Genomic DNA, 10,676 nt, shown 5'->3' on the forward strand with positions numbered 1-10,676 from the left:
ATTTGAATTAAGGTTTTGTTTTGTTTTTCCGAATCCCAAAAATATAATTAAGAATTTAAAAAAAAAATTGTTAAAGAATTAACAAATTTCGCGTTTGCGTACTTCGTACAAAGCTTTCATCTTCAATACTCAAGACGCAAACGCAAACTTACACACAGTGGCGTAGCTACAACTTCGAGCGCCCGGGGCCAAGGATGTTCCACCGCCCCCATTTATGTACCTACCTACAAGTTTCATGAGGTGGTTCGAACAAAAGTGAATTTTTGCAAAATATCTTCGATATTAAGTATGTAGTATATAAAATTTAGGAACTAGAAGCAACGCAAATTCTGACGGCCCCCTCGCAACTCGGCAAGGCTTTGATGGAGTTTTCAAATATTTCAGCAAATTGTTTTGATGGGCTGTATTTGGTTTCAAAACCTTCAATCAATAGAGGAAGTCGAGACGATTTTACTATCACGGAAACGACGTACATACATATGTAGTATATAAAGAAGTAGATGACAATTGCAATTGTTAAGAAGAAATTGAATTCAAAATAAGTCGTTTTCATCCCAATAACAGTTTCATGATATGAAAGAAGATGAACTCAACGCAGCTGATCGTGGGATTTATCTGATAAGTTGTCCGAATCTAATCTTCTCAGACACGTTTACGATGCAAATTTGAAACATGACTTACGCCCTATAACTTATTGAATGCCGCTAATGCTTGAAAATTAGGGAGACATTTCCCTAATATTTGCATCGCTGTGATTTACCCGTTCCGGTTTCAAGTGATATACCTTCGTTTGGTGCTTAATCAAGGATCAAATATTTTCATAGGCCATGTTAGAATTTCAGGACTATCAACACTGTACAGAATAAGCCAAGAAGTTAGATTTCCAGACTTTTACTTTATCACGATAATCAACAGTTTTCAACAGAATCACTTTTCCACCAGTTAGATCGACAAATAAATGTTTGAATGAGATGTTTCTAGCTTTTTATTAACTGAAAAGTTTTATAGAGGGATATATTCATTTGTTCCTGTATAATCTGAAACATATTATTGACTGAAAGTCTATGCATGAACTGATTTGTACGTTAATCATTTTTAAAATCGTAAACAAATTCGTTTCACCCCACCTAAAAAAAAGGTTATTTAATACAGATATATTTGAGAGCATAAAACACTACGTCATTTAGGGAGGGGGTTAAGCTATTTACCTCTGGGGAAAACCCAGCCCAGCCTCGGCGACGCTGAACAATTATATTGTTTATGATATTTATCATTGGTCAAAAGCTAGCTGCAAAATGACTTCAGCTTAATTGACTTATTAGAGCGTTGGAAAGCAGGCTATGCTGTAGAACGCCAACGTTATTTCTGTATAGGATTTGTAGAATTTTTGTGCAAATTGTACTCTGCGCTTGTGAACTAATTTTAAATTATATATCTATATCTAAGGCACACAACCAAAACGTGATTAGTTTTCGGAACTTTTGTATACTTTGCGTAGATATCTATGGTATTAAAACACCCATCAATTAGCAATTGTCTATGCAAAGCATAGGCGGTCAAAGCTGATTTGCTGCGGCAAATGAATTCTACTGCGCATAATTGCACATTGACTTTAGTCGCTCATTAGTTTAATTAGGAAACAAATTAACAAGCCCAGGCAGCGTGAACGCGCTGTAAATAGCAAATGACCGACCACACCAACACTCACTTGACGCTATGTGAGTGCAATCGCACAAATGCTTCACGAACTTATTTGCATAAATTTGCACGCATTATTTTCATGATTAATATGCATCTGAAGTGACAGGCTCCCCGTGTTATATAACACTGTGGCATAAAGAGCTCTGGCGTGGCTCGGTTGAAATGTGCCTGAAGCATTTGTAAAATGTGCAAAAACGAAGCAACAACAAGGAGCGAGGAGAATCATAAAAAAGCATAAAACAAATTGAAATAATTTAATTAGCAATAAATTATGTTGTTGACCGCAGAAAATGCGATTTAATGAACGAAAATGGCCGAGCAGATTTTAAGCTCATTTGCATGAATAATTAATTTCGCTGCAGAGTGGAATGGCGCACAGTGGAGTGTCATGAAATGAGTCGTAATTGCAAAGTGGAAAAGAGTTTTGAGACTAAAAAACCAAAAAAAAAGGACTTTATATATTAAAAGCTTTGAAATTTCGAAGGAAAGGTTCGCTAAATAAATATAATTTCGTTTATAGTTTTTTTATACTATAGCAACATGTTGCTCTAGAGTATTATAGTTTCGTTCACGTAACGGTTGTTTGTATCACCTAAAATTAATATATATATATAAATGATCAGTATGATGAGACGTTGTCCGATTCATGGTATGTCTGTTCGTCCGCCCGTCCGTCCAAACAATTATTAGTTTAATGAAGGTATCCACAAACTACTTCAGCTATGTATGTCAACCAATCACCAAGTCAGATGATAACACCTCACTCTATCAATATAACGCTAATAAATATTACAGGAGCATTCACTTTCATTTTCTGTGTGGTACAGAATGGTTTCACAGGATCCGGAATAAAAATTGGATTATGGGCATGACAGGAACTACTGACCAATTTTAACCGCAATCAATCTAGAACCACGCCTTTCAATATTGTAAAAAAATAGTATCGTTTACCTATTTTATTTGACGTTTAAGGTTTTTGGAAATTGGACCTTAATCTTTCAATGCTTCAGATACCGAGTGTATGAACCCCCATATTCATGGCTAACTTTTCATCGAAAATATAGGGCAATTTGTGAGGTATATTATTGTAATTCGCCGCGATTATTTTTTAGATAACAGCATGCTTTTGCGGCAAAAATGGGTAAAATCTAGTCAATGTTTCCCCTAGCCCCCATATATAGAAATTGCTCTGTATGTTGCCTAAATTGCATATCCATAATATAACGGTGCCCGATTGTTTGGTTGGCTTTTTTCAATACGAGTACTCCTATTATACCGTATTAAATGTGGTACCTATGGAAGAGTTTATTCCTCATATAGGCCATTTGAGTAAAACAGGTTGATTTTAGTATAAAAAAAGAAGTACAATGTACGAGTATGTCGTAATGAAATGAAGTGACATGTTTAACATTTAAAATATTTGTTAATAAAATGCCATGTAATCATTTTACCCTTTCGTCGAATAAATATTTAGTGAGTTTCAACACAACAATTATTAAGGCAAAGTTCTTTCAACACCTGAATTTACTTCTCTTGCTTAGATTCCTGAAAATTGCGAGGATATTAAATGCCAGGTTATCCCTTTCTTGGTTTTTAAATAGTTTTATCCAAGAAAGGACTTTGGATTTTTATGTCGTAATTTTTTTGTTGTTAGTTACCTATTTCGGCATAAAGTGCCATGATATTTGAAAAATATTGAATCGAATTGGAATTATGTTGCGATAAACTTTTCTGTCCGCGGACCCATAAATTGACGGGAGAAGAAATGTATAATATATTTAGTTAGGGTGGCAAAGTACTTAAATTAAGAATAGTTTAAAATTTTTTGTTGCGTAAACTTTTAAAAATCTGGAAGTGATTTTTGATTTTTCAACGCTTTAGAGCAGTACAAGCCTTAAATATCCTTAAGCATTATTTTTTGAGCTGAAAATCACGTTATACAAGATTTTTTTAAAATAGTATGATTTTTAACTTCTGAAATTTTTTGGGTGGTAAAATATGTATGCGCCACCAAAAAAGACGGGCATGCATATGTTACATAAGCTTGATCCTTCATATACTCAAAACAAAATTACGTCCAAATTGTTGAAGAGAAAAAAGGAAAATGTGACGAAGATACCATCCGCGAAATTTCACTCGTATGTGTGAGTTAACTCGTTTGCATGCTATTAAATAATGAATAATGAGCAGACAAGCAATTTAAATAATTTGTGGTTGTTGGGTGCGTATGCGCTTCATTTAGTGCAACACATTCGCAGCATAAGCACGCAAGTTTTACACTTGAAGAAATACATATATGTATAGGTACAATATAAAAATAAAGGTTAAAAAAACAGTGGAATATTTATATCTTCGAAACAAGCTGCTACGGAGTTTGTAAGGCATATAACTAATCGAGAGAATTACATATATATAAATGTTCAGAATGGCGAGGCGAATTGACTTCCGATTGACTATCTGTCCGACTAATCGTGTAATCGATAACTTAGGTAAAATCTAAAATATTTTGATGAAACTTGTTACACACGTTCCTTATTCTGAGGAAGTTGGTATTGCTGACAGGTGGAATCTGTCCATTGGCCCTCCCACAAAATGCTGTTAATTGAAAAGCTTTAAAGGATATAACTATGACTCGACTGGAGTCAAATTTGTAATTTACTACAATTTATAAAAGTGGAGAAACATTAATGTACATACATATGTATACCACAAACCATTAAAGCTATAAAATAGGAAATGGGAAATGGGTGAAAATAGATAATTTTTACAGTAAACAAATAAGAAAGTGCTAATTTGGGGTGCAACCGAACATTTCATACTCTTGCTACTTGGAATTATCAAGGCAGGGGAAATACCTTCAGGTGTTGGTTAAACTTTATATTTATGTAACCCATTTCTGCCCGATGGGTATTTAAATACCCACGCAGTGTTCACGCGAAGAATCATATCTCGCAAGTTTTTGGACATATTGACTTTATTTTTTTCTAAATCATAGAGGAAACGTAAAATAATATATTCTATATACTCCTTATAAGACAGGACAAAATTTCGATTAATAGGTGCCCATTTTCAAGGTCAAAGTTGAGTAATTTTCAAAACCAGAAAACATATTTTTCATGCTTTCCAGCAAACTAAAAAATAAGAAATACCTGTAAATTAAACCATAACCAGTTTTTGTAAAAGATTTTCTTAACAAACAAAAGCGAAAAAATATATATTGCGAACCCCTTAAGATCCTGGAGCTGAATATACTCACTTGGGTGTTGAAATACCCATTGGGCAGATGTGTGTACTATATGCTGAAAAAATGAGTGAAATAGAAATTTCAATTTTGTTTAAACACATAATTTTCTTAATCGTTTAAATGCTAATTCATACTAAAACTAACCAAAGCTTTTTTTATAAGTTTATTAATTCTTTTTTATTTTCCCTTCGTGTTGTGGTAACCCATTATGGAAGTCAAAACAGCATTGTTTTGAATTTTCTGCAACCAAGCTGATTTTTTTTCTCCAAATTGGAGGCAGCGAGCACATCTGTCCAGTTTTGATATTAAATGAGGCCGTCTGTATGTTTACTGATATTGTTATTATGCCCTCCACCAGATCGTCGTGGAACGGCTTGAGTTATTAAAGCTTCTGCAATTTCCACAAGGACGTGAATATTGGTGTATTAATAAGTCGTCATTTTCCGATCGCATCTTTTGACATAACACATTGGCGTATGCTCCAAAAAGTTACCCATCAATGTTACTGCAGAATACAAAAATTAATCAAGAAGGAGTGATAGAATGGATTTGTTTGAAAATCTGGTTATTGCTAAATTGTCATTCCAGCGCACTGCTAATATATTGCTAGTTCTGTCGATAACCAAATCGGATGTTCCCCGTGGTTTCTTCATTTCTTTCATGCCTAACAAAGGAGCACAATTGACGCTATTGTCACGCGCAGTGGCAGTTGCCAAATATCCAAGCATGGCACATCAAATTGTGGATTGTAAGGAAGTTGTCATATGTGACGTTATGGTGTTTTGATGTTTAAAATTTGATAGTCGGGTTGATTCTCAAACATGTATTTTTTATTACGATGCCATTTCGATTTTTGAGTTGATTTTGATCGACACTTGACGAACAGCCGATCAACAGGTTGGCACATATATTAAATTTCAAGTGCACTTAGAACCCTTATTAGTCCATTGGGTATTTTATAACCCATCGCATATCTTAGGTATGCAGAAAGTTACAAATTTCGCAGAGCACCTTCTATGACCTACATAAACTTCCCCGTAAATTTCCGAAAAAATCGTAGGGCGGGATCTATAGGCAGGCAGTAATGGATTAAAAACGTAAGGAAGTGCAACCGAACATTTTATAATTTTGCAACTTGCAAGAATCAAAGCCAGGGAAATAATTTAAGGAGTAAAACCAATCTTATAAAGTAAGGTCAGCCAAGTGTTCGAAAAACCTGATATTAGTTATATAGGCGCTAGGTAAAGTTTTCGCTCAAATTTATCTATTTTAGGCACAAAGATACACTGTTATAAGTAAAACACGCTTTATTTTTTTCCTTGGGATAACTCACATATTGGCCGAAAGTCACCCAGAAGTTCGAAATTCTGTATACTAAGTATGTATATGGGGGCTAAGGGAAGATTTAACCCATTTTTCAAAGTCAACTTTAGGTACCGGAATCTAAATATTCGGTACCTAGGGGCTTGAACGGTTTTTATTGGATTTAAACAATTTTAGGTGCACACACTGAAGACATTATTCGTGCAAAGTTTTATCCCGTTGTGTTAATTGCTTCTTGATTTGTGTACTGAAAACTGAACGAATCAAGTGGGATTTAAAACTGTGCTTTATGGGAAGTAGGCGTGGTTGTTTTCCGATTTCGTTCATTTTCACAATGTGACATAAAAATGTAAGAATAATGCCACATACTAAATTTTGTCGAAATCGGTTATTCGGGTCCCGAGATATAGGATTTCACCAAAAAATGGGTGGTGCCACGTCTATCGTCCAATTTACACACCAGCTCTCATGAAGCTCATTTATACCATCTCGGTGGTCAAATTAAATGTATGTATCTGGCGTATTTAGTTATTGATTTACCGCGCTTTTAGTCGTTTTTAACAGTACCGTAATTTGGTTGTAGTAGCTTGAGTGGCTTAGGAGATATGAATCTACGAACTCGTAATACCTATACTAATCGAGATGAGTACTGAGGAATCAATATACTAAGTTTCATCGAGATATCTCAATTCGTTACGCACAACCGTTAGGTGAACAAAACTATTAAACTTTGTAGCGATCTGTGGCGAGAATACCAAAATTAATGTTTTCTCTCAGTGAATGCATTCATCAATACACCAATTAAATAAAGTGCGACAAATGGTGTTGTGAACATGGAATATGCGCTTAAAAACTAATTAAAGCGAAAAGGCATAAGAAGCCACCCATTAATAATGTTGACAACCAAGACCCGAGCACACCACCCAGATCCAGTCCTCCGCCATACTCACACTCACACATACACGAAATAAAAACCCATCAACAAGCGTAATCACAATCGCGTTCCATTGCTTCCATTTAGTGGTTAATTATAGAAAAATGTCTCTTCTTCTACGTGAAAGCAGTAATGCAATGCAAACAAGCCAGCGAAAGGAGTTCCGAAAGTGGCTGTGGCAGAGTTTAAAGAGGGCTTAGTAGCTAGACGTTTGTATGTCTGTATATGAAATATACACATATGTATGAGTATGTAGGTGGAGTGGTATAGCAAATAGCATTGAGGCAAAACATTCACTATTGCCAGCCAGTTGCAGCATGCTTGCATATACATATGTATATTTGATTGTGGTACAACTATGTTGCCATATTGTGTGGAAAGAATATTAGAAAAGATGGCTGGCTTCTTAGTAAAAACAAACTGCTGTTGACGACAACTGCAGACCCAATATCACACAGGCAATACCAGTAAAGTTCGTTCTGTTCCGCTAGCTCCGCATATCGTCGTACTTCATTAAACAGAGTGGACTCATTTGGAGCTACCAGTAGTCCGTTTCCCCCACAACTCGCACCGGCTGCTCAGAATGGGCTTGCAAAGTTCGCATATTATCTGTGCGCAGATCCATTGTCACCAACCGCAAAAGATTACCCCGGCAGGCGGAAGGGGTGCCGCATGTTGCATATTGGGTGGCAGCCGCAGCGAATATTGCCCGACAATGCGCATAAACCGCAAATTGGATGCGATATTAAATTGCCTGTACAAAGCGTATATAAATTTTTCTCAATTTAAACAATTTGTGCAAATGGAGAGTAAAATTGTGCACGAACGACACTCCCGAACTACAACTCGCTCATATATTTATGCATAGGGATGTTTACCCAAGAGCAGTGCACCAGAAGTGAGCGTGTGAAAGGGATGGATGCTTGACTGAAATGCTCCACATATACTAAGATGGATTTTATGCATCGTCGACTATTTGGGAGAAACTCCAGCAAATCGTCGATTAAGAGACGAGTGAGTTTCACCACATCTCCTCCCCCATCCGCTTTATTGTAGGCGACTGCTAAGTAGTTTCGAACATTTTCTCCTCTTTTTTGTATGTAATTGAGCGCGCGTTTTTCATTTTTTACAACTTTTTGCCATTTGTTTCATTTGAATTTTTCCTTCTTTTCATTCTTCATTTTCGTATTGCCCGGATCCTATTTCGTTGTTATCACACTCGCTGGCGCCACCGCCGCACTTGCTGTATTTATCCTCGTTTAGATACCCATTTCTGTTTTCGTTGTTAGCCCTTGCGTCACGTATGTAATTTATGGAAAATAAAAATGCTTGTCGCTATTGTTCAGCTTCAGTAATTCACTAAATGCAGTGATACACAAAAAATGATTTATAAGTTTATGCGATAGAGAACGGCAACAACCAAGTAACCGTTCGAATGTTTTAAGCTTATGCGCCAGATTGAATAGGGTTGCCATTTCAAAATTTGCATGGCAATTAAGTTAAATACCGCATTCACTTAAGACTTAATAGTAAAACAGGTAAATTGAAATCAGGCAATTGGAATTCATAGAGAGACAGTATCCTGCTGATATACTTCTTTTAATTTGAGCTCAACAGATTATTCAAAACAAAATAGTGGATACAATATAATCTTTCATATTCTTTTATTTATAACCCGCAAATTGGCCGATATTTGCATAGCATCGACGTTACCTGACTATATGCTATTATTATTACATAATGTATTATCCAGCACTATTTATAACTGAAGTATAATTTGTTAAACCTTAAATACAAAAAGTAAACGAGTAAAATACTTGTAAAGTTCCGTTAAAAAATATAATCCAGAAATATATTCAAGTAGGTTACATAAAAGATAAAAACACAAACATAAAAATGTTCAATTCAATTACTCTCACTCGTTAAAATGGTTCCGCCGCGGCGCGCCGGTTAGATAAGAGCTTTTCAGTGATGAGAACTATCCAAGAGAGCGACCTACAACTTTCTTCGTACATATACAACCTACATGGATATTCACATGATTTTTCTAAAATAAAAAAAAACACTTATTCATTGTAAAAAATACTTAGAGTAGAAGAAAATTAGGCGAATCATTGAAATCCTGCGTGAGTGGTGCCTTGTCAACCCCTATAATTATTACAAATTCGTACGCAATGCGCACAAACATACATACATATGTATGTAAGTACAAATGAATGTACTAAAGATGCCAGGGTATGAGCGTATGGATACTGCAAATTTACATGGTAATGCATGGTGAATTTTAATTAATTAGCCGTCGCAAACGTTACCCAATTAACATATGAGCATGCACCGGAATTAGTGTGAGTGTAAACCTTAATGTGCTTACGGGTGTATGTTGTATGTGGCATTTATGTAGCTATTTGGCAATTAAATTACGTTCAACGGGAATTGGCAACACTACAAAGAAAATCGCATTCAAGCATCAACAACTGGCAGACAAATCGCCATCTAGCCTGCCAGCCACCCATTATAAGCGACGACAAAAAAACGTAAATAAGTATGTGCCGTTACAAAAACATAAGCGGACAGATACGTACAGACAGCAACACATACTACACGCTTTGGTCCTCATATGACAGCGCATATGCTGATCAACATTGTGTGCGTGGCTAAAACAAGTAAACGGAGGAAGCCTAAATAAAAACAAGCAACAATAAAAAACTCAGTAAGTGCTTTAAAACAAAACCGAGAAATCCATTTGCCGTGCAACCATGCGTTTAAACAAACAAATTTTTCGCTAAATAATTTGACAATTACTCACATCCTTCAAAGCAGGCGGCTAGAGTCGGAGCCGCTGGGGTGGTCGAGAGTAGTGGGCGTGAAGCCAAAACTTCATACAAAAAATGTTCTCTAACGCTCTCATCCACAGTACTCTCGGGAGACATTGGAGGCGCTCGTACAGAGGCGGAGTGATGGCGTACTCACAAAGTGAACTTCCCAAAATACACCTACATACAGCTATATATGTACATACATAGAAGGTGGGTCCCAAAACTAACCAAAATTTATATTTAAATCACACAACATGCAACGCTATCTCTATAAAATTTTCGAGGTTAAAAATGTACATTCATCTTATTTCGAACGTGCCAACAATAGCAAGCAATTGTTCCTTTTTTACGAAGAAGAAAAATATAAAATTTGATCTTCAATTAAAAAACAAATCGTTGAGACGTATGAATTGATAAAAAAAAAGTTTATGGTGATGATTTTATGAGTCGAACACAAGTTTTTACCTGTTTGGACGATTTGGAAATTGTCCTGCGGATTAAAATTATCAAAGGCTAGGTCGTCCAAAAGTAATCGTACTGAATTCGTGTAAAAAGTCTGTGAAATTATTGATATTGGTGCAAATTTTACTATGAGAAGGTTGGCTTAGTGATTAAATATGAGTAAAGAGATTATTCAGAGGATTTAATTTAGGTAAAG

Source organism: Bactrocera tryoni, chromosome 1, assembly GCF_016617805.1.
Source record: "Bactrocera tryoni isolate S06 chromosome 1, CSIRO_BtryS06_freeze2, whole genome shotgun sequence".
In the NCBI taxonomy this organism is placed as follows: domain Eukaryota; kingdom Metazoa; phylum Arthropoda; class Insecta; order Diptera; family Tephritidae; genus Bactrocera; species Bactrocera tryoni.